Source organism: Thermobia domestica, chromosome 13 (genome assembly GCF_964235325.1).
Source record: "Thermobia domestica chromosome 13, izTheDome1.hap1.1, whole genome shotgun sequence".
Classification (NCBI taxonomy): domain Eukaryota; kingdom Metazoa; phylum Arthropoda; class Insecta; order Zygentoma; family Lepismatidae; genus Thermobia; species Thermobia domestica.
The window spans coordinates 160851267-160878493 of record NC_137466.1 but is presented as its reverse complement, the minus strand read 5'-3'; the positions used below and the strand labels follow the sequence as shown (position 1 = coordinate 160878493).

Below are 27227 nucleotides of genomic sequence, written 5' to 3'. Positions count from 1 at the left end.
TTAGTGAGGCGGAATCCTTATCAATATGACGCAATATTCACTTGCTGAAAAAAAAGGGGAGGTTTGATAACAGCGCGTCGCAATTTCATTGGTTTACACCAAAAGTCAACTTGGCTGCCGCTTAGTACAATGGTTTATTAATACAGTTTTAAAAACACTTCACGGACGCGAGTCTATGAACAAACAGAAAGATATTTCATATCTTCACAGAATTACAGAAATTAAATGGCTATAAAAACGTAATTCTACGCATAGCATATTGTTTGTATGTGGAAGTTGTTTGGTAACTTGAAGATAAGAAGAGACTGTGATTTTTCGAAATTAATAAGTTCGAAGAAAATGTTTGGTGTAAAAATAGGCGGAACAAATGCATCATGAAATTACACAATGTGAAACTTGGGAACTGCTACATCATATGATATGTCATACAAACAATAAGATTGAGATGTCAAAGTTGTATGTATGGGGAAGTGGAGGGTAACTTGCTTGCAACCTTTGGGCAAGTAAATAAAAAAAGTGAGAGAATTATCTAAATATGGGTCGATGTAACAGTTATTGTAACAGTATATTAGCGATATACTGTCTGATACGATTTCTCAAGACACGCTTTGGTAAGTGTACTTCTAGTGGTCCTTTAACTCATCTCTACTGAGAACGAGATAGTGCCTACACTGTGAGGGTTGATCTTATATGACGACCTGCAACTACAAACTTGTTCGAAGCCCACACTAATAGTAGATTCCGTTCTTTATAACCTCGGCGCTGTATAAGGAACTCGAAACAAACAAACAAACAAAAACAAAAAAAAACTCACAAGAATTACGATTAGTGTGCATACCTTTAGATCGCTTTTAGTACAATAACTGGACCAAATTGTTAGCACTCCTAGACTAGTTTTACAATACATTATTTTATGGAAAGGTATGCACAGTTGAAAGTTGATTGTAATGAAGTACTACAGGGAAAGTTATATGCTGGTATTCCGAGATAATTATTGTACTAAAAGTCAATTTTAATATCTCCACCTCTGGTATCGCCATGTATCCCAATAACATCACTTTTCTCTTTCGAAGCAGATGCCGATCTAGAAGGTAACAAGAAAATGTTTGACTGAATGAAATATATTAAATTTTTTTTGATCGGGGGCCACAAAATTTTTGAACGGCCCCTAAATAAAGTTTTCGTATTTTTTACCGAATAAGCACATCATTCTGAGTTAAGTGTTAGTTTGGGTTTGGCTACATTATATGTAGTTCTCCAGATATGGTTCGTACAAGAAAAGGTTTGATTGAATGAAATATTTTGGATTTTTTAAAGATTAGGGGCCACAAAAGTTTTGAACGACCCGTAAATCGAGATTTCGTATTTTTTTTTTTTTTTTTTACGGAATAAGCACATCATACTGAGTTAAGCTATAGTTTTGGTTTGACTACACTATATGTAGTACTCCAGATATAAGGCATACAAGAAAATTTTTGCCTTTATATTGGATCTTTTGATTCAAAAACTGTGGAAGCCAACCACAACCCAGACTATGATAGATATGTCGTGAGCTTACTATAAACCTTCAAAAATACAGGGTATTTCAAAACAACACCGACGTTTGGGAGGTGATTCCTGACACCAAAATAAGACAAAAACTATATACCAACCTGGGTGCACAAATGCTTCCTTTCAGAGTTATAGGCTGCCGAAAACATGAAAAAATGAACTTTAAAGGTTTGTAACTCGAAAACAATGGGACCTACCCTAGTTGGGTCAGAACTTCACTTAGAAATTAATATGTGCCTTATCCAAAAATCCAAGTTTTACAATCCTAAAGTACTTCCGTAACAAGTTTTAGAGCTATGGACGCAGATAGTTTTGGAGCTATGAACTTTTAAAGTTCATTTTTTCATATCTTTGGGCGCCTATAACTCCGAAAGGAAGCATTTTTGCACCCAGGTTGGTCTACACTTTTTGTCTTATTTTGGTGTCAGGAGTCACCTCCCAAACGTTGTCGGTGTTGTTATGAAACACCCTGTATATCAATACTTCAATCACTTTTGTCACTTAAAAAACTGGGGGAGGGTCTAGGACCCCGGCTTAGAGCTAGATCCGCCTCTGTTTAGAAGTATTTCGAAGACATTTTAGTGTCAAAATATCTAAAATGTATAATTACTTGTTAATTTTTTAATTGATTATTTTTAAACATGACTCACTATGCATTACCAGCAAAAGTAAAGCGCTTCAAAACTTAATTAGACATTAAAACAGTGTTATATATTGAACACACCTCGAATGAAAAACCACAAATCCAAACAAAAAAAAAAAAATTAATAACGATACATCAATATCTTTCATGTTGTAAAAACAAAGCAGAACTTTCCACACAATATAATTAACGGGGATGTATAGTATTATTTACCTTGCCATCATTTGAATACCATTATAATTTGAAAGCGGTCAATATTTTTGCTGACCTTGTCTGCGGCGGAAACGCATATTGACATTAACACTCACGCGACAAAAAGGCGACGTGCAGGGAAGGTAAAAGAAATAAGAAAAAAAAACAATATTACGATGCTAATATAAAGCTGGCAGTAATATTCTCTTTAAGTGGTACTTGAAGACTTAGCCCATAATAATAATAACTGGATGAGGAAGCCGTAAACACACGTGTAAACTTACGTGCTCTCATATTATAACTTTCCAAACGACAGCCACTTTCCACATGCCTCATTGGATTTCTAAAATCCATCAAAGTAAAATGCCTTCCTTTACTTGCTGACGACAGCGAACGAAAGACGCGAAAACATGAATTTCATTTACTTTCAATTTAAGGTTAGTCCCAAGTATTCATGCCCGGAAAAAAAGAGTCTCAACGTCAACAAAACTCACTCTCTACTGTTCAGTTGATTTTAACGTCTATTTCAGCAACGAGGCTATTTGAGACGGGACCTACTGACTAACGTGGAATTCGAATCACAAGAGGCTCCTGCCGCGAATTGAACCCGGGTTTCCCACGCCAAAGGCGCGTACGCTAACAGCTTAGCGATGAAGGAGCTATAGTTCACACTCTAGTCTTTACTATGATATTCTTGTTAGGTCCCAGCAGAGATATCCAAAACTCGCGCGGTCGGATCTTGAGCAGGGCCAAAAGGTAAGCGCTACTTACCCCTACGCACATTTTTTTTTACAGAATAGTATTTTTTTTAAAAAACTTATTTTATGTCGATACTCTTGTTTCAGCAATTTTTTAAATAAATTTTAACGAATTTTGGTATGGTGACAGGGTGTTGTGAGGTGCAAATGAGCAGGAGCGCGTGGACACGAGGACGTCTTCCATACCAGTAAAACAATGTTACGTGTCCGCCTCTACACAACCATCTACGGCAAGTTAGAAGTCCACTCAATTCCAACCACCAATGCAGCTCCTTCGTTGCTAAGCGGTTAGTATACGCGCCTTCGGCGTGGAAGCCCCGGGTTTGATTCCCGGCAGGAGCTCAATGTGGTTCAGATTCGACGTTAATCAGTAGGTCCACATCTCATATAGCCTCGCTGCTGAACGGGACGTTAAACTCAACTCAACAACAACAACAATCCAACCATCAACGATTAAAGCCAATAGGCTCGTTAAAAAAGTAATAATTGGTGGGTATTTACTCTTTATTATTATTATTATTATTATTATTATTATTATTATTATTATTATTATTCAACTTAGTTTTCCTTATTAAGTTTTCGTCTAACTTGCGGTCCCAGGTCCGTGCCTAGAGGTAATGAGCGAAATTCCATGTAAACACGGATTCAAGTGAAGAGTCGTGGTGGATCTGTGGTAGCATTCACCTCTGGTGTGTGGGCTCCCTGATTCGATCCCAGCTCGCGACAAGTGACCTTTGTGGTGGACAAACACCTTGTGCGTGGGTTTTTTCGGGATTCTGCCGTTTCCACCCACCTTCTTTATTCCACCATTTCATTCATTTCTCATCATCACCGTCTCCTTTAACCTAGCCAGCATAACCGTGGGACATAAAACTTAAAGATTTCATTTCTATAAGTGAAATGCGAGCCCAAACTCGAGACCAAGCAAGCGCGAGCCCCAGTCAGGCTAGTGAGCGCGAGCACAAGCTCTGTTGAGAATATTGAGGTGAACCCTTTAGTAAGTGCAATCTCAGCGAAGTTAATGAGCGTGACTTTCACTGAAGACAGCGAATCCGAGATTAAACGAGCGAAATCTGAGCTAGCGTGAGACTTATTCTAAAATTAATAAGCCTGAGTTTGAGTAAGTCCCGCCTCCAATATGGTCATCTGTTATCTCGAATGCTAAATCATGCTGAGACGAGAAAGAGCTACGTCTCATACCAATGCAAAAGTGTCCACGCTTGGGTGAATTTCTAACTGCGCCTTTTATACTCAATTTGAAGACCCCGAATAAAATGGAATTATTAAAAATCCTATCTGTCCATGGGGTCACGTGAAAAATGACCTTAAAGCTGGGACATTTATATTTATTTGTATCCCAACTTTGATATCATTTTATTCGCGGATTATGGGTATGAAAAGAACTGTTCAAATGAATTCAGCGTACTCAAAATAGTATAAAAGATGCAATTAGAAATGTATCCAAGTGTAGGCACTTTTTTAATCTTTGAATGAAAATAATAATCTCTGCGCAAAGTTCCTATGACTACTTTGTTAGAACAGAAGAAGGTACACATAACACTACTAATCTTTTAAAGTTAATCGTTATACAGTATATTAACTGTTTTGCTGTATGAAAACTTGCAAAGTAACTAACAGATAATGTTTTATCTATACTAGTGAAAGACCAGAAATGTAATAGTGAACAGAAAGAACACTTATGACTACAAGGGAACGTTCTGTGGGCAAGGTATCTAGAATCGTTCAATACGACGCTCTTCATGGTTCAATTGTTCTATTACACTTTCTAAATTCGATAGACCTGCTTAGTGATACACGAAACACGATTTCCGAACGACTTCGAAATCAGTGATTAGCGAAACTATTAGAGCTCTATCTCTCCGTGACACTAATACGGCAAAAAAATTTTATATATATATATATATATATATATATATATATATATATATATATATATATATATATATATATATATATATATATATATATATATATATATATATATATAGAGAGAGAGAGAGAGAGAGAGAGAGAGAGAGAGAGAGACTTGAGACGACAAGGTGATGTGAAGGTGAGTATCATTTTGGGAAGTGTATCTGTTTCTTATTTGGAGAGTTCTGTCTCGTCTCGATAGCATCACGAAAATTGTCTTGTCTCCCTCTTGGGCAACCCTAGATCTGGACAAACCTCACGAACATCTAACCTCAAAAACTCAGCCTTGATTATTTATCTAGTCCGCTGTAGCAATCACAAGAGAAGACTCGCGGCATCAGAACTGGAAGACAATCACAAGATAACATTCATATTATACTTTTATATATATATATATAAAACAACAGGTTTCCGGTTCGTGATTATCTTGATAATATTTTCAACAGCAACAGTTCATAAGGAAATATCCTTGATTAAACAATTCACAATTTGTTTCAAGTCAATCCTCGTTTGCGTGCCGCAAAAGAATTCAAAATATTGCCTGTACATGCAAAATCCCTTTTGGAAGGTCAGCGGCCAGCGTTCAGTAGAATAAATATTACAATGAGAGCAGAGCAACTCGATTTCCATAAAACGGATAAGTATTCCGAAAAAAAAAATAAAAACTAAATTTAAGAGGGAAAAAAACCTCATCTCTCTGAAAAAAAGAGTTATGTAAATTGTAGACAAACGCTCGCAATCTAATAAAGTAAATAAATTCTTTCTACAAAGTTGGAGATTTTATTTTGTTCGAAGTATTTCATTATAACATTATACGATTGTATAGTTAGCGAACATCACAGGATCTACATACAAAATTTCCAAACGAAAACAAAACATAATAAACTTTTTTAAAAAAAGAAAAAAAGAAAAAACTGCAGGCGATGATGAACAAAAATTCACACTTTTAGCGGTGAGTGTGCAAATATAACAACAAACGATGTGTACTGCCAGGAAGTCTACGTTTGGTAGATTTCTCCCTCATTATACTTGCAAAAGGGAGTTGGTGTAACTTCACGTCTCGCCAAGTTCCGGAAACATATACCTCTCTGGGGAGACAGACCCAGGGATCCAGAAAGGGGGGGGGGGGGACATAGGCATCCAGGGAAATTCGCTCCCGGAATATACCATTTGAACATACTGCTACAAACGTCACAAAATAAAAACTCTGTTTCTCCCCTATCATCTTTGCCCCGTTCAAATAAATGTAAAACGAGAAATCGGGTGATGGGAGTAATGCATGCATTTAAAAAAAAAAAAAAAAACTATGCCGTAAAACAAACAAGAGGATTTTTTTCTTTTTAATGCTTAGGATTTTTTTCTTTTTAATGCTTAAAATATTCACTAATTTTAACATCAAAATTAAGCAAGTTTTTATTTTTATTTATTTTTATTCACTTTTGCTTTTTAGCAAATAATACGAGGATGGTTCCATTAACAAAAGAGATCACTCATTGTCTAACAGTTTCAATATGGCCAGAGTGAGATAAGGAAAATGTCTGTTGATTTAAAATAGTATCTAATTTTGGATAACATTGCATCTCTAGCCTTACTTTTAAGAAACTATCTTTCAAAACAGCGACATAAGTAGTTTACATAGAGACAATCAAAACATATACAGCATTAAGGGTCTTCACCACAGCGAAATTAAACTACTGCTAATTTTAGAGTTTTTCTGTAATATCTTCAAAACAAATAAAAATATTCGTAAAGCAGAAACGTAGTGAGCTAGACAATATGATTTTGCATGTAATACCTTTACCACAATTTACCTATCTGTTTTTGGTATGCTGCTATTTACAGAACCCACAAAAAATGATAAATCTATCTACAGTTGCAAATCGAAAGCAGGTAAATGAGTTGTGATAACGGGATTACATGCAAAATCGTATTGTCTAGTTGACTACGTTTCTCTTTTTCGAATATTTTTATTTGTTTTGAAGATATTACAGAAAAACTCTAAAATTAGCGGTAGTTTAATTTCGCTGCAGTGAAGACCCTTAACTCCATAGTGAGTGAGCCCTTCACGCTGGTCTAGAGGCTAGTGCGCGCCTCTGCTGCACAGGATCCCGGGTTCAATTCCCATTGAGAAAGTCTTGAAATTTCAAAGCATTATGGTGGATCGAATTACACTTTCAACTGCAAGTCCGCCTCTCACATGGCCTCGGTGTTGAAAGGGAACTAAATTTCAATCCAACCAACCAAAACCAATAGTGAGTGAGTTCTGTTGGAGGCTAGAGTGTTAAACATCGGCAAAATGTGGTATTTTTTCCCTAATATTACGGTTATTTTCATGTAGTGGGTTTGTGGTAGACAATTTTATTTGCTATTTTTTAAAAATATAATTTAACTTATTGTGTAACATATATTTACACATTATACGTAATTAAAATACTTTTAAAAAAACAAAACAAGGACAAGAAATGGGGCAAGAATCAGTGGTGGCTCTTAAGGAAAATCATATTAGTAAAAATATTGTTACCAGCTAAGCTTAGAAAATTTACCTAATGCCCTAAATCCTGTGCACAAGAATGATAACACTAGGCAAGTTCTCTTCCCTTCGCTTATAGCGATACAATTGTAATTTCTCTTATATGAGTTCCCTCAAGACCCGCCACTGAATAACAATAAAAGCTAATGGGCAAAGTGTCACACAGAAGCTTAAATTTAATAAATATATACAACTGCTGGAATTTTTCATATACTTCACTAATTGCAAAAGAAACTGAGAATAAAATTTTGTTTCCCTAAACATTGCAACGTACATTAGAATTGTACTTTTGTGCATGGGGTCCTTGGTTAGATCTCAGCTCGAGCCAAGTGAGCTTTCTGGTTGGACAAACATCGTGTGCGTGGTTTTTCTCGGGATTCTCCCGTTCCCTCCAACTTTATTCATTTCACAATTTCATTTATTTCTCATTTTCACCGTCTCCTTTCGCCTAGGCGGTATAATCGTGGGATGTAAAACTTAAAGATTTTATTTCATTTCGAGTTGTACTTTTGTGCTTAAAAAGAGAAAACTCGGGCTTATTTATAAGAAAAATATTAATATAAATTCACGGGGTATCCTACCATGGTGATACGTGGTAGTGAAGTTCCTACCGTGGTGGTGGTGAAGTTCCATTTTCCTAAAATAACCCATAGTTTTAAACTATAAAATTAAAAGTATAAAATGTACGGTAACATCTGATTTGAAAGAAAGAAAAAAAAACAGTAACAACAAAAGAGATGTATTCAGATGATTTTACTGCAAGTAACACCCATTACTTGCAGAGAGAGAGAGAGAGAGAGAGAGAGAGAGAGAGAGAGAGAGAAAATTGTGCTAAAATGAATAACAATGTTACATTTAGAATTTCAGTTTATGCATTCTAGTTTCTGGACTATTCTTTTCTCTATTTTTCTTACAACATTCCTTGGACCTGGCAACATCTCTTTCAGTAAAGAACTTAAATGGCGAACTATTACGTGAGGTACATGAATTACTCTATTACATGCAAAGTTTATTATTAGTACTTTGGATTTCTGCCAGAGGAAGAGATCACAATATAGAGATTGCAATTTCGTCCACTAAAATATCATTATATTCGAAAGATATGAATATAAACTGTTAGGACTTTATATTTCTTGTTACTGTATTTATTTAGTGTTTTGTTATTTAGTTAAAATATATTAAAAATTTACACACACACACACACACACACACATACACACACACACACACACACACCAACCAAAATTTTCTCATTGCATAATGGAAATGGCTCAACATATTTTCCACACATTCGTATGTGCACATATTTTATTATATATTTGTTAGCTTTATTTATAATTTCGTGCATGCCAACAGTATGGTTCTAATCTTCTCAAGTCTCATTTCAAGGTTAGATCATGGAGGCAGAGCTGGCTTACTAGTAGAGTGCTCACCTTTGGTACGTGGGGTTTGTAATTCGATTCACGTCAAGTAAGGTATGTGGTGGACAAACATCGTGTTCGTAAGTTTTCTCGGAGTTGTCCTATTTCTTCCCACTTTCTTCATCCCATCAGTTTATTCATTATCATAGTTTTGTCTCCTTTAGCCACAGAGCATATTCGTGGGACGTTAAACAACAAAAAAAAATCACGGTCGTACCAAATAGTGTATTAACCTCCTCCCCTCTAAATAGCTAAACTTCACACTACAAAATGGTAATTTAAGTATTTTCTAATAAGAATGCTTGTTCTCTTTGGAAACTATACAGATCTGTTAGGTTTTAAGTCGTTTGTTTGGCAAGTAGTTAAGATTATCTACCAAGGTTGTACTCACGAATATTGAAGGCTAACCCCGGTTTTCACAGACATGAAATTTTAAAGTTTAAATTGGATAAAATGCCCTGTTAATTTGTTTTCAAGAGTCTCTAACAGCGGTCTAAATACTTAATGTCTTACTAATTTTATTAACTGAACATAAAGATCTGCACCTCATATTTCCCTTGTCTTAAGATTAAAAATAATAAACGGAACCAGAAATCGAGCTTATGATCCTCCAAAAATAGAGGATTTCGATTGTTTTCACCATTATCGCTGTTTGTCGCTTTACGGATCAGACTTGGACATTGAGAAAAGCTGAAATATCCAAACTGGAAGCATTTGAAATATGGTGATGGCGCAGAATGCAGTGCATATCATGGACCGAAAGGAAAAGGAACGAAGGCGTACTAAAAGAAGCTAATGAAAGACGACAGATTATGAAGATAATAGGAAAAAGAAGAAACAACATGCTTGGCCATCTTATTCGGCATTCCGATTGGATCACCGTGTTGATAGACGGAAAAGCGGAAAGAAAACCAGGAAGAGGAAGACCAAGGATAGAATATCTAGATGCAGTAATGAAGAAGAAACCTTATCAAAGTATAAAACAGCTCTCCCAAGAGAGAGAAAAGTTTTAAAATTGTCATGTTGCTCACCAACCTATGGCTGAGGTGAGAAAAAAAGAAGCAGCTTATCTTGATGAATTGCATCATAAATGATACTGCAAAGTAAATATCATTTCACTTTCAAAGCCGAAAGATAGAGTTTATCATTGTTTTCTCTTAATACACCATCACAAGATTGACACAAGCGAGTACTCAATTATTCCTACTGGGAAGATAATCTGCGACAATCACTTTCTCAGTTGGTTATAACGTTCAGCACAACGACGTATCAGGCAGTTGAAATATCCTTATGTCCCGTTAACTTTACCATCACTCCAGTACAATAGACTCTTTCGACAATAGTGGTTATTAGAAAGCTAATCTTACTTTCAATTCTGCATGAACAAAGAATTAGAAACACGGAAGAAACAAAGCATAATGTAGTGTTTATTCAAAAGGAAAATTTTATCTTACAATATCTTATCACTTAATTTTATATGGCACAGCAAACAGCACGTACATTACGCTTCGTTTTTACATTTAATATATATACTCGGCACGTAAAATTATGTTACCAACACAAACCTTACAAAACACAAGCGTTGCTATGGTTTCCCGGAGACTCGACTATCGACCAAATAGCTATCTTGCACTATCATACGCAACTACAAAACACGCTATAATATTGCTACTTTCTAGGATATATATAGGAGGATAAAAGCTAAAAACAAACAATACTTTAAACTAAGGGTACTGTTCAATAGCAATACATCAATATTTACTGAAGAAGGATCTCACAAAGTAAAACAGATGTAACTGAAATGCGCGTAATATAAATTGTGAATTACAGTAATACTCTGTAAGTACAATTATATACTGTAAATAAAATATGTCAATGATACACTTCAATGTCTTAGTACATGTTGTTCCAGGTTCGACTCCCATTCAGAAGGGTTCGACTCCCTTCAGAATAGATAATACAGTACCAAATAGAATTAAAAATTGATAGTGAATAATTGAGTTTTTCAGCTTTATGTCATTACGCAACTGGACGAAACCTATTATTAATGTAGGATCCGAACCATTAGCGCTCGAACGGGAGGGCAGGGTGCCCCACCGGCTCACGAAAATGTATTAAATATCTTAAGATTTTCTTAATACAAATAAAAAAAATACCAAACGTAATATAGCAACCAGCAAGATGCCCCCCTCCCACCTAGAAAATTTTCTCCGGGTGCCCATGCTCCGAAACATAACCGGGGTTTAAATCCGATGCAGTTGCCAGGTCCACAGACAATCAAGCAAGCAATTTTCACAGTATAGGCCGTTCCCTACCACACTATTTTGCCTTTACGAGAGCTGGATTACAAGATTACGCCAGCAGTCTTGGCTTTGATAATGATAAACCTGACTTTTCGTACAATCAAGGAATTTTGCAGGCCGTGAACTGTGATGCCATAAGCAGATGTTATATATTTTTTCTCGTGATTTTACATAATATAATTAAAAACCTTCTCCAAAACTGTTATGTTGAAGTGATATTCTCCTTATTTCAAAATTCCATTACAAACCGGAGGAAGAAACTTTTGGAGAAAAATTGTTCGCTGTTAAACTACCAGCAATTAATTGGAACATGAAACTACGAAGGGAGGCTGGTAAATTCGTGACCTGTGGTGCTTATCAATGATTCTTGTACTTATTAATGATAGTGATCAATTGCGGCACGTTTTGGAAGTATAGAGTTCACCGCATTTCAATAACAATTGCAATACGTTATTATCTATGGAAGAACAAACATCGCCATGTCAGAAGAATCCGAAAATGCTCGCAATTTTGAGCCCCGCACCGTGACGAAAATACTGCGTGAAAAAAGTAAATCGCTTAATGAAATTTTTGAAGACATGTAGTCAATCCTAAAGAATTATGAATTTTCGTATACCATGGTCAAAAAATGGGCCCACCTATCTCAACAATAGCGAGAGAGCTGTGGGAATTGCCCCAACCGAGGGCATCCTGTGGAGGTAGTCACTAAAGAAAACATCGACAAAGTCAAAAAAAAATTAAGTCTGGCCGACCAAAGAATAAAATTGTGGCAGACAGCGAAGTAGTTGCAAATTAGTGAAGAACGGATCGGAGAAATTTTACACGAACAAGCGCTGGGAACCGAAATCGCTCACGCCGCTCGACAAGCAACGACGACTGGAGAATTGCAGTTTTTTTTTTCTTTTTTCAATTAGTCAGAAACAATCTAGATGAAACCTGTGCCTGGATCGTAACTATGGACGAATCTTAAATTGGCCAATCTGAATCGGAGTCGAAATAGGATCTATCCAGTGGAATAATAATAATAATAATAATAATAATAATAATAATAATAATAATAATAATAATAATAATAAAAAGCGCCAAAGAAATTCAAGATGGAAAAATCGGCTTCAAAGCTTATGGCAACTGCTTTTTGGGAAAATAAAAGTGTTTTGCCGATCGATTATCTCAGAAAGAGGACTACGATGAATTGTTAAGTTGAGTTGATTTTTGTTTAGCGTCCCTTTCAGCAGCGAGGCTATGAGACGTGGACCTACTGATTAACGTGGAATCCGAACCACATGAGCTCCCGCCGGGAATACGATGAATTGTAAATATTAGGCAAATTTATTGGCTCAGATCCGTGAGGCAATCTGACCTAAGTGAAGTGGGAAACTCAGCTGCGGAGTGCTATTTTTTTGGAGGACAACGTACCGGTTCATATGAGGTACGTTTAGAGCCAGACCTTAAAAGATACATATTTTGCAGAGACAAACCATCCATCCTACATTCAGACCTAACCATCGCGCGACTATATTCTTTTTTTTCCAATCTTAAAAAGACTTACGAGGTGGCAGATTTGAAGATGAGAACAAAATTGAGACAGCTGTAGAAAGCTATTTTAAAAGCAAGGAAAAAGCATATTTTTTCGGCGGTATTAAAACACTTTATGCCCGATGTGAGAAATGCATTTCACTTCAGGGAGATTACATTGAGAAATACGCTCTTTTAATTGCAACTTTTCCTTTATTTAATGTCTTATGCCGCGAACTTATCAGTCACTCCTTGTACCTTAGAATAAAGTTAAGTATAACTCAATAATTACTTTTTTGTTGACGCATATTCAGTAAATGCTTTATTCTTTATTTATTCATTTTTTCTCTCAATATAATGAGTCAAGAACTAAATGGAATAAAAAAAAAATGCCTTCCATAATTTTATCTGTTAGTAAAATTTAATTTCTTTTACGTAAAATTTAACAATTTTCAAACATTTCAACAAGTTATCATTGATACTTTTGTATTAATATACGTGGTGTGTATATATTTTCTAATTCAGCGTATTCTTTCAGTTCAGCTCTCTATTTTCAGGTTTCCATTTAACTGTTTGAACCAGAGATGTCCATTTATAAATTGGGCTTCACTATTTCCAGTGATGTTGCGGTCGTTAATTTAAGTAAAGTTCTCGCTATCCTTCTGAAAGCTCGCGTTAGCTTGATTTCGCTCTCATTAACCTCATGGAATCATCCTGAAGGCTCGCGCTAGCTCGATTTCCCCTCATTAACCTCATGGAATTCGCGCTATCATAATTTTTTTTTCCTGTGTGGCGCTTGCACTTGCTCGTGGCTGAGCTCACGAATTATATTGGGGCTCAAGCATGCTTAAACTCGGGATTTAGCTCGTTATCAATTTGGCTCGCGCCTTATACTTTTTTATTCGTACTCAATAATATAGAGCTTGACCCCGCAAGTCAGGCTCCTGAGTTTGGAAATCTCTTGCTTGAATCAACGAGAGGAAAGGAAATGTCAAGTTCCTTGATCTAACTTTGCCTTGAGAAGTTCAATACGTGAACTAGAATCTGCGTTTAGGGTGAACACTCACAGAGCAAACAGCACATTATTATTACTCTGAGGTTATTACATGAAACTATTAAATATAAATCAATTAAAAGGGAAATATTCGCACAAAGTTTATCGAAAAGTTATTTTTCTTTCTCTCTCTCTCTGTTACTAACATTGTGTATTGAAGTACAAACTTACTAATTTAATTTCAGAATGGTTAAATGAATCTTTGCTTTTTTTTTCTTTTTTTGCTTTTTTAAAAATCCATTTAGTTAATTTCAACACGCTCCTCCTTTTGTTATCCATTCAACCAATCTACACAATAGAACAATATCTTCATAAAAGTAGCATTCTATACAACATACAAACCTTACTGTGGTCACTGACGAACTCGATAATACTGTAAATAAACCTATTTCAATTCGAAAGTTCTATTTGTACGCGCTAAACTATGCGTTAGCCCACGGTTTCAATAGCATTTCTTTTGCTATCTACTTTGTTTTCCACAAACGAGAGAGAGGAAGATACAACAAATAAAAAAATATTAAAAATTAAGCACAAGAATTAGGATTTGTTCACATCTCTAGGATTTATCTATCCATTTTTAAACGCATATACATTGTTAATCAAAATAATGCAGAATTAGAAAGAAAGCTGTAGAGAAAAAGCTTCAACAACGTTATTTCTCTTTCTGAAAAAAAGGCTACATTACGTTAATTAATAATGATATTGTTAACATCAAAAACAAATGACCATATATATGTCTCCAATGTAAACACGATTTATTTGATGTGGTAACAGCAACTCATGGAATTAAATCCATTAGGTCTGACAAACAGACCACTGAGTATATATATATATAACCAACGCTATGAGAAAATGGACATGAATTTTTCAATGTTGTTTTCAATCTGAATGATCAAAATATGGACACACACCAGAGATTTAATTATGCATAAATCATCTCATCTATAACTTCTCAATGGCCATATGACCATCACGCGTGATTTTCTCACATGATCCTGGGTTCACTACCGGTAAAAATATATATAAACGTAGATGTTTGTTTAGAGCCCAATCTACGTTCCGGGAAACTACACCCCAACAGATACGTATTGAAAGTTGACCCAAGTAACATTAAAACTATTGTATAATGTTTTGTTCGTTGAAATTTAGCATCCCTTTTCAGAATCAAGTCTGTATGGGAAGTGGACCTACAGTTTAAGATGGAATCTGAATCATTGTAATGCGTTCAATACAGGAACTAAACACGGGACACCGTACATCAAAGGCGCGTGCACGCGCTACCTATTAGACAGCGACGAGGACTTGTGTAATTTGTAGATGCACGAAAAAAAAACACACACACACAAAACGAATCAAGAGCAGAATAGATTTAGAATAATATAATAAACCATCATGAGTAGGGAATGAAGGTTTTTTCCCTTCATTAGATTTTTGGGCTTCCGGCATCTATGGTCATGTTAGCTCGTCACGTTTTGAGGGATGACATCCTTCGGCGAGCACATTATTCTGGGAAAGGGAAGGAAGGAAGCGGCCTATGTTAGATACTATCCCGGCATTTGTCTAGTGTAAATGAGGAAAACCCAGGAAAACGTCATTCAGGACGGCTGGCCTAAAAAAGCTTTTTACACTTTTTCGACCGAGTGCCCCCACCGGGATCGAACTCGGAATCGCTGAGTACTGAATGAAATAATTAGTATTTAACACGTAAATAAATAAAATTTCATCGTTCAAGTTCAGTCTCTCCTCGTGATTCTTTCCAAATTTTTTTCTTGTTCGAGTATTATTTTACCCCCCCCCCATTTTTTGTAAAGGAAGAAGTACAACATAAATTATCCAAATTTAGTTTTGATGAGAATTGATAGGAATTATGGTCTTGGTCAGATGCTTCTTACAGTGTTATTCTATTGTGACGAAAGTGAATTTTGCACCAAGCAAATAAAACAAATTTATAAACGAAACAGAGAAGGTATGTAACTCAATCTCATTTCCTTCGAAAGGAAGCAAATTCCATGAAAACTTTAAGTATCTAACAGGCAGCTTTTCCATTTGAGAAGCTTTAAATATTACAGCTTATTGAACAAGGAAGAACATTAATACTCTCGAGCAAACTGAAATAAATAAAACACGACTTTACATTTTCCGCCAGTAATTAAATGTAATGTAAATAACACACGACAACTTAAGAGAGTTTCGAGCTTCTACTGGAGAATCCCTAAAACTTAAATTCTGTGTAAAATGGAAGACGAAACGTGTACAGTCCACCAAATTTAATCCAAAAAGAGGATTTTCTCAGCTTACAATACGGTCCTATTAACTGAAAATCTTAAATGATAATAACACAAAAACAGCCGGACGGTCTTCATTCAAAAAATAGATTTTCTACATGGAATGGAAGTTTACAGCAACTTTGATTTAATTATGGAATTCTTAACAACTTGAAGTAATACATGTTAGAACAAGTAAGAAAATTACGTTAACATGTATAAAATAATTCTAACTACTGCAGAATAAAGTAAAGGCCATTTCCCATTCTGAACAGGCTACAGAGCTATAGATTGGATGGAGGTAAGGTTCCACGCTTTTTCCTGACTTCGGCACTTAAAGAGATAACTCCAGCTACCTTTATCCTCAGGTTCATCACGTACCTATCTTAAGGAGGCTGAGTGAAAAAAGTCATCACCAGAGATCGAACCCGGGTCGCCAAGTGGGAAGATGCTTTAACTACGATATTGTGACTGTAATTTTAACATGCTAGCCCACGAAAAAAAATAGAAAAATATCAATACTGTGTCCAAAATGCATAGTAATAAATCCGTACAAAACAATTCACTCTCAAGTCTATTCTTCCACACCAAGAAAAAAAAATGTTCTTAAGTAGTTATTTATTTAACATCCAGATACAACCACCGAAGTTAATTTAATTTAGCTTCAGTGTAGATTCCATTGGTACAATCCGCGGCAGAAAACCTGCAACATGAGGATGTAAGTTCATTGTGAAACTACGCCTAACAGCACAGGGAATGAACATAACGTCTAAGTGGAACGAATCACGCCAGGATAAACTTCGGCCTCCTCCAGTGCACACTTATTTTGGAGCAAAAGACTTCGTCATTTCACAATAAACTTATATGCTCATGTTGCAGGTTTTTTGCCGCGTATTGTACATTTAACCAAAAATGTATAAGTGACGTTGATTGCTTTTTTACAATTTATGAGAGTTTTTCAGTTGATGTTTATTTGGTTAATTTGCTTTCAATGTTTCAAGAATTTAATAAGCATTGTCGCATATTGATTCCTTTTGGTCCCCCGAAACCAAAAGAAGTGTAATAAATTTTAAAAACTTTCCCATTTTAAAAAAGGAGTATAATTCGTATGAAAGTCTGAAAGTTACCCCTACACATTAGATAATCCCACGTTATTCTGAAGTAGAGCTGGTTTCATACCACAGAGGCTTACATCGATCTTGTTAATCGAAGGACGACCTTATCCGCTGAAGTATTTTCCTTAGTGTCACTTTAATGATCCGAATATTTGAATAATAAAAACAAGTACTCATGGGAATTTTTCGGAGCCTAGTTTCTACGGGAAACTATTGAATCAAGCCTCGATTGGTACTAAAATCTAAAATCGAAATATCGGTATCACATACTGTATCTAGTATAATTCATGACCCAAAGCGAAGAAGTAACTACCATAATAAAACTATTGACAATACTAGACAATACAAGCATGAAAAGAATGAAGATCCTTTAAAAACACTTCTACACTGTTCCATGTTAACTGAATTACTAGTACATAAAATGCTCTATTTTGTCTGTGGTCAAGTGTTTATGTAACCCGAAAGATTACTAATAACATGAAATATAAGTTCCGGCGTATATTCAATTATCAGCATCTATATTCATATTTATTTCTTAATTAAAAACTTGCGCATTTGCAGCAACTTGATAAATCAGTGAAACCGTACTGTGAAATCAAATAAACCGGTCTAGTTGGCCTATATCCTAAGAATTTCTGGAACCTGGGCATAGCACAATTTCAGGATATGTGCCTACGAGAAATCATATATAAATACACTATTTTTATATACAGGTTCCAGATACAGTTGTTGTATATGTATAGTTTATATACATATGTTTTAATTCGGCCACTGGCTGTGAGTAAATCTAGCAACATTAAACTATAACTTCGAGAACTTTTTCATTGACGTTTTTATCAAATCACACCGTAAGAATTACTTAGCATCAAATTTACTGAATTTTACAGTCCCCTTTAGATTACTAACTACTTAATGACAGAAAACAGTTCGATTATAATGCTGAGCAAATGTAGTTACCTTGGCATACATTTGATTGTAAATACTTGAGAACTAAAATTTACAGAGCGATTACTCCTTGCGTTTCAGGTGTCATTTTCCTATGTGCGTGCTGTAATACCAGGTTATCATTTACTGTTAAAATTATGTTCAAACCGTTGTACAGGACAAAGTTATTATGCAAGCGCAAAGATAGCATTCACATTACTGATTTAAAAAAAAAAAAATGCATTGTGGAACATTTGAACTGGAAAAGGAAAATGACATGAATCTACATGGATGTCACTGGAACGCGAGGTGTCAATACCGTAATGTATCAATTTTGACTTTAAATATTGATATTAATATGTCGGTAATTTTTAACCTTAATGAGTAACAGAACAGGGAACATAGTATTTTTAAATCCACTGGAAATTCATATCACGAGACAATTTTGCTATAGTGCTTACGTGTAACGAAGTAGTAAAAGTAACCTTTGCCGCAAACTTGACAGTGAATTACTGATAAAGAAATCATGGGCAGTATAGTTTACAAAAATGTAACAGTAGCCATGGATTTCAGGATGAATGAAGATCGGTAATGACAAGATGGAGGAATCCAAGTATTTACGCAAACAGTATTCACATAACAGTATTAACATAACTGTCAATTAAGTTTTGCAAATGCAAAATGATTCCTAAGACACTGAAATATAAAGCAAAATAATTTGTTTTGAACAAAAAACAGGAACGTAGGAACGTAAACTTACTGAGCCAAGATGATTAATAAAGCTACATGTAATTCTGCCGCTATGGACGATCATGGCAGTTCGATTCCTGGTTAAGCTGTCTATTCTAACTTCTTTCCCGTGAAGGTGTGAGGTGAATACCAGTAATGTAGCGTTAAGCATAATCGGTTCGTTCATTACGTTTTTGCTTTAAAAAGTTCAAAGAATATCACGGTCAGTATGATAAAAATAGAAAACTACTTAAAAGAACTAAAACTTGCAGTCTTACAAGCCAGTCTTTGAATTATGTTACTCTATGTAATTAAACATGGATAAATATCTTTATCATTAACGTTTCCATGTTATCTTAAAATGAAATATAATCATTTTCACTCATTTGAACTTATATCATTAGCATTGTTAGCTGCCTTGATATATATATTCTTCATTTCACAGCTTTTCGTGCTTGCAGGGTATTAAGCCAGGGACCACTTTCACTACAGGCAAAATTTATGATAGGCTTTCTTCAATTCGTTCGTATTGTTCACGTGTAGGTGCAAACTATGACGTAAACAAAAGTATTACTTGCATGTCAAGATCTTGCCATGAGCCTTTCATTCGATGAGGTCGGTAACTAATAGAAGTTAAACGGAACGCAACACTACCTTTGCATGTCCACCTTGGCAACACGCAGATTGAAGATCTCACATTCAGCTCTGCCGGTGGTAGTAGTGGTATATTTATGTTCGAAAATAACCGCCCATTGTATAATACAGATATGCAGCACCACTCCTAAAGAAATAATTAAGATAATATTACGTGAAACCTGAATAGCCGATATGCTATTTTTTTTCTTATTCTCGTTTAACTCTATATTTTGAACTGATAATTAAAACAATAACTGCAGGATACTTTTTTAAAAAAAAGCTGATTTGCGAAGTTATTTTAGCAATTTGTCTGGCTAAATATCCTTCTACTGACTATCTTTTACAGCAAACTCAAACTAGATTCCAGGACAATTGAAATAAACAGAAAAATAATTAGTCAAAAACATACTGATTTTTTTGTTTTCATTTCCGTCAACAAAATTTTCGCTACCTTTAATCACTTCACAAACATTGAAAGCCGAAAATTTCCAGTACCATCACAATATTCGCGTGTTGTGTATAATAAGATGGAATACCCAAAATATTTCCTTAGTAATTTCCTACTTCGAAATTCGAATTTGAAGTCAAAGGGTTCTGAAGTGATTGGGTTGATCAACTCATCAAATGATTGTTCACATATTTTGATAGATTATTTTGTAAGCTGCTATCTCAAACTTTAAAAAGTTGCATTCCTAATCTTCCTCCTTCTTTTTCTTTCTTTAGTCTAGTTTTATTAATATCACTACTAGCTCTAACTTGGTATGTAAAAGATCACTCAGACGTATTTTATATGAACAATAAGAACGGGGAAAACTGAAATAAGAAATATGTTTTCCTTTTGGCCTTATTCCAATCCATTACAGCGATGAGTTATTCTCGTCTTTCCCTAAACACATGATAGCGCTTCTGAATAGAAACCAGTGGAATTTTTGATCAACTAATGCAGCACAACAAAGAAATACATGGAACAATTCAACAGAATATATTTAAAAAAAAAAGAGAGAGAGAGAGAGACTGTGCATAAAAATAGCAATATATCACTTTTTCAACGAATTATCTATCATGCCTTTCAATATCAAAATGTGATTTTGAATAAACATGCTGATAAGTGTACCTACTTACGAAACTTTACGCCATCATCTGCGCCAAACTATCAAAATAAAAATAGTATAACTACGAGGCGTCTTGAGAACAAAGAGTGAAGCCGTAGCATTCAGGGTGTCAAGAGTTCGACACTAGGACTGTCCTTTTATATTGTTGTTTTTGTCATAATCAGGTTTATATTCAGAATATAGGCTTAATTTTTAATTATTGGTATTAGTAACAATATCGATAGGCACACAACTGACAAGTAAATCCAATTAAAGTAACGAAACATCCACGTAAATGGACTTTCAATAATTAACTTGACGCTTTTTACTATACTTATTTTAACGTTTTAACCGCCTTGAAACATCGTTTCCAGTCAACTGATTTTGATAAAATGCTTAATTATCATCTTAATAACAGACAAATGCTACAACTTCTTAACCTCCTAGCCATTCTGAGGACTTCTCATCTGCTGGAGTTACGAATTTTTATCTCTAGAACATTTCATTAACATCTACTTAATTTCTAACGAACTGAAATGAAAAATTTAATTAAAATCTTGAGGTTAAAGAAGGCAGATGACAAACGTAAGCCAACGACTATAAAAGAATTGGTGAAATGAAAATGTAGGGGGAAAAGAGAGAATCTCAAGAAAAATCATGGACACGACATCGTCTACCATATGCTCATATGAACTGGGATTAAAATCGGAAACCCTTCGCAATGGAGATGAACGCTCTATCAGTGAACAATCATGCTAATTTCTAGCGATTCATATATGAGCTATTTTATGTGCCAATATACTTTCTGTCGGACCATTCCCTCGATTTCTCACTAAAAGGCTACTTTTAGCCTTAGTGCTAAACTCTAATTTAGTTCAACTTCAATAAGACCACTCAGCTGAATGAGCTAAGATCTACTAATAGTCTGTTACATAACCTTTCAGCCTACAGTAAGATCTTCAAAGAAGAAAAATTCGGCCATTATTTAAATAAAAAATCTTAGATAAAGTATACTGCATTTTCACATCGCGCATTTCTTATGCAAACTTATTTAAAAAGAGTTACTTTGCGTTTGTTGAAGGATTGGACTCAGAGTCCGAAAACTGAAAAATACACATCTATAAAAAAGTAATTCTTTTGTACAATTTTTATTTTATTTATTTATTTATTTATTTATTTATTTATTTTGTGATAATTGATCGCTAAATCGCGAAGAGAAGATAACTTCAAAAGATTGGGGAAAATATTTATTGCAAACAGAGACAAAGGAGCACATGAATGGAGGAAGTCATTTCACAATAGATATCAATCAGATAATTTAGACATATAAGGTGGATGGCACAACCTAGGACGTGGTAATGAACGTTCGTTTCCTTTATAAACTTGTAAGAACGTTTATTTTATTGGCATTATGTAACTACGACATACACATAATTATCAGCATAACTACTCTGCTTACAAAAGAGAATATTTACAGAGGAATGACAACGAAATTTAAAATGGACCTACAAATGCAAATGAATGAAAAAAATATCTCACTGAAATCTTGAGAAGCAGACTTCCGCAAATTCGCACACCGCATGAACTGAAATCGATCCATGGCGCCTTCTAACTAGTTAGTACTGTAATATCTTTTGGGCGTTAGTGATTCAAACACATTTACAGTTTTCAACACAGTGTATCTAATTATCATGCTTACGAACATTCGCATTTTCATGATTATTATTTATTTACTGACAAAATTATGCACGACTTGAAACAAGGATAGAGATCATTACCATGTAAACACTCATACTATATGGATACGAAACATTAAATATGCATAAGAAGCTGAAACTGTGTAGTTAGTAGTGTAACAGGAGAGCTGCTCACTGTTCTTGAGCAACGACTGTTGACTGGATTCATCTCTATTCATACCACAACATTGCAAGTGGATATCTAAGTAAGGAGAATTAACACGCTACGCTGAACCTCTAAATGATATACAGGAGACCGTGCAACACAAAAGCAAAATCCGTATCTAAGGGAAGCTCATCTGCGCTTGCTAACATATGTTCATTCATGTACGGGACGATGAATTAACTGAATCACAACGATGCTGAGAATATCCTTGTTGGAAATGTTCCTTTATTCATTCTTGGCACAGTACTGGCAAATAATGACCATTATTTTGAACGTCAGCTTTCAAGAATGTAATTTGACAGGTTTTCGCAGTACTAATGTTTGATTCTGTTTTTCTATCCTTCCCTAATTAAACACACAATTCGCCTCCAATCAAAGGGCCTCAATCAAATCTAGCAATACTTAAAGATACATGGATTATAAGGCATATCTTCAGAGAGGCAGTGAACAAAATGCTGTTTAAACAGGCTCTTTTACATAAAATATCTAATTTTAATATTTTTTTAAAAAAGAGGGACAACCTTTTCTCCAATATTAGCCACTTAAAAAAAATAGAATTACATTTATTCTGATACAAGTTTATGTTTTACTGAAAATGCTTTTGATAGGCCACGTAAAGAACGAGTGTCCCTTGAAAGATCAAAGAGACAATATGCACATAAACTGAGCTGATGCAATTCTGACCACATAGGTTATCATGTGTGTGATTTCATCATGGACAGCAAATTAGAGAAACGTGAAATTCTCATACCACCTAGTACATAAAATTACAGTGTATTGTGAAAAAGAGCAATTTCCCACAGCAGTAAGTTCAAATTAACCGATTACACGTCTATATCGGAGTCGGAGGATAATTTTAATAATAATAAAACATATATGTTATTAAACATATATATGCACTTTCTTTCGTCATACTAAAGCTAGTCAGAAAGCTGATATATATATATAAATATAAGCTCACATCTTTCTTTAGGTGAAAGGTGAGCTTTTTTTTTTAACGTAGAAGATATCAACTAATACGAATTAAGATTCCCCTTCACTCGAACTAGAAATGGAAATTACGAAATATACGGGAAACACCTATACTCTATGAGGTAATTGGGACTGACAAATCTCGTGTTCAATACAGCATTGATCATTTGATTACGCAGCATTCACAACGGTGCAAGTGATAGGGTTGGTTTCAACCTCAATATTAAACAGTGATTCTTGATTAAAGCTACGGAGTTGTGTAAACTAATTTATTATAAACCACGGTATTAGCCAACATTTGTCCAACGTTCCAGGAGAATGTGACATCCGACTACATGTAGTAACTGGTAATATCACAATAACAGCAAAATAGAACTTGTATCAATATAGAAGAGATGGATTGAAGCTTCAAAATCTAAAATCTACTTTCGAAGTGTAATAATCGATCGCGTTTTAAAAATCATGGAAGTGTATTAGTTCCGCACGTAAATAACAAACATTAAATTACCAAAAGTCAGACGCTGTAACTACAATCTAGGGATTTCTATACACTGAATAACGTTGAACGGCACATTAAAATTAGCTCGAAGACTAGTAATGCTTATATTTTCTATGTTATACATAAATCACATATAATAAACGCATAATTCTGTACATTTTACGTATTTTTAAACACGCAGTTATCAACAGTTGATAAACAATTGATGAAACTGTAACAACAGAGACTACGTAATCATGTGAATGCAGCATCTGGACATCAACATTCTATACATGAATGTTCTTTTTTATTATTATTGTTATTATTGTTCTGCCAATAATACGTGCCTTTGAACGTGATTAATGATCTGAGCATATATTCTATTACGTAGTCGAATAGAAACATTTGCAGCACATCAATACGATTCGATAAGCATTAATTACCGGCTGGCAGCCTGTCAGAAATCGATGTTTTCCAATATTGTGAAAACCATCAAACTAGAAATTATGACATAAAACATGCTCAAACTCTCTAATCAGGTATCACGCGCATGCAAAATAGGAGAAAGTGAAATTAATGATTTTCTTTCTTTTTACAGCCTTGTTGCAAAAAATACACTTAGAGAGTATACGCAAATGATGAAAATATATAATAATTCAACTTCGACTGCAAATATACTAAAGCCAACCAAGTACGAAAAAGTCGTCAAATCACTAGCATTTTATGCTTCAGGTAGAACTTGGAATAATTACTTTTTCAATTTAATACAGAACAAGTTTTTTTAAAAAAAAAAAAAAAAACTAGATAGGTTTTCAATCGAGCGTAGATGGTTCTGATTGTAGCTAACCAGCAAAGGTAACATTCGGTGGCGACAGACAGGTCCTTATATATATATATATATATATATATATATATATATATATATATATATATATATATATATATATATATATATATATATATATATATATATATATATATATATACTCATTACACATATGTAAGACTTCAATTGCATTACAAATTCGAAAAAATGACCTAACTAAACCAAGAGTAGTCGCCAGTCGAAACTCCAAAAGATGATTAATGGCGAAATTGATGACCACTTGGCGATAGTTCATTTCATTCTCGAAATACAGTGCGTTACGGATATCATGAAAATAGACAACGCGAATTTGAAATCTGATTTTTAACTTCCAAACTATACTATGTGTAAGTCTAGGAAATTTTACTTTAATGGCTATGTCGTCCGTCTTAACGGATAGAAACTCTTTTAGGTATTATTTCAGCATCCCAACAACAGGTTTCACTTCCAAACTTATCCGTTACTGCAAGTGAAAGGATCTACTACTTCTGGTTTGAATACCGATTCACCATAATTTAAAACACTACCGAAACTCCACCGCAGTTTCCCGATGTGAAAGGAAACAGTTGTTTTCTTATTAAACCGCTAAAAACGAAATAATAATAATAATGCAACAGCACAGTTAAAATTTTTAAGTTCATAATATACCCTACTAGGTATCATTTGAGTTTAGATTTTAATATTTTTAACATAATTTGTAACTAAAATATAATTCTCTCTTACGCGACGAAAATATAAACTAGTGGTTCTACGAGCGCTTCGCAATACACACATTTGTTCGTTTTCTCGCTAATATGATCGATGCGTTGTTATTTCTTCGTCCACCTTCCGTCTACATATGTGTACAGACTATTAGGTGAATCAACTATGTTGATAACTGTCAAAGAGAAAAGCAAAATGACTATAGTTGATCCCTGCAGCCTTGAATAAATAATAATAATAATAATAATAATAATAATAATAATAATAATAATAATAATAATAATAATAATAATAATAATAATAATAATAATAATAATAGGATAAATAAAATAAACATTTGCTTTATAAAAGGGACCAAAATGAACTAAAAACGACGTGTATAACAAAAGCATAAGAATGAGAAAACTAACAACAGCGACATAAAATTTTAGACTGTTCCCACAATGCAGTATTACACATGCCACCACTTCCCTTATTATAAGAACTCTATGGATACAACATTGATTAATTCTCATTTCAGGATAACTGTTTCATCAACGTGAAGTGGTACAAACATTCCCCGGATCAAGATTTATCTCTATAGAATTTCATCAAAATAGGCTAGACCGCATTGGCGTGATGATGTAACAAAGTTACACTTGATTATACTACACTATTTATATTGATAATCAAGTGGCTTTTATTGAGTATTTGTCTAAGTAATGTGTTCATTTTTAAATATCAAACTGCCTTATTGTTGGTATTAATGGCACATTTTTAATGACATATTTATTTGACAAAGTAATAAAAGCAGTGTTGTACTACAATAACACGATATTTGTTCATACACCACTATTGACGAACATCAGCATACAAACCATTGAGTGTCACAATGGATATTCGTAATTGGCATCAATAGGCATACATATGTAATTAGCATCACTGTTTCAGAGCCTTAACTGATTTCTGTTCAATGAATATATTGATTCTGATATTTAAAACATGTCACATCAGACACAAAAACCGCCATTAATGGTTCACGTGCTAAACTCGCAACTTGAATTCGTGTTACTTATTCCAAAACATATTTAGTTTTAGGTAAAGTTCCGATGAACCAAATGAATGAATAAATGAATAAAACGGAATAGGCTACATTTATTGTTTCAGAACTGATAATGTTCAAGATCTACATCGTGTAATAACTCTATTCTACACATATACGTAACATTTTTTATGAAATGTATTTTCATTTTCTGTACAAAAAAGTACTCTGTAAATTGATGTTTTTTAATTATTTCTCTAGACATGCAATTTGGCATAACCCGACCTTCTAAAACTCTAGTAGAGCATTGTAGAAATACTAATTAACATTGTAGAAATACTAATTAACATGTGCCAGTATTTACTTGTGTATTGAAGCTTAAGGACTAAGTTCTCTTGTTCAGGGTATATCTGCTCTTATTTCTCCACCTATCTTTCACTTCAAACCTACCTGAATCCTTATTTTTGGGACCACAGAATAGAAAGGTACTACTTTACTCATGTAAAAATCCCAGATCGCTACGTTAGGTAAATAGAACATGTGATATCCGAGAGAAAGAAAAAGATTCACTGACGGATAATGTATTAATATATACATTCCTGACTTGAAATAAATTAGTGTGTCTTATT

General features: G+C 34.4%; 2 protein-coding genes across 3 annotated transcripts in view; one reads left to right on the top strand and one right to left on the bottom strand.

Moving 5' to 3' along the window:
* The window catches only part of LOC145668685 (uncharacterized), a 742633-nt gene that overhangs the window by 343318 nt on the left and 372088 nt on the right, over positions 1-27227 (bottom strand). The window lies entirely within an intron of this gene.
* The window catches only part of LOC145668686 (uncharacterized), a 50394-nt gene that overhangs the window by 18586 nt on the left and 4581 nt on the right, over positions 1-27227 (top strand). The gene's annotated exons all lie outside the window — the stretch shown is intronic.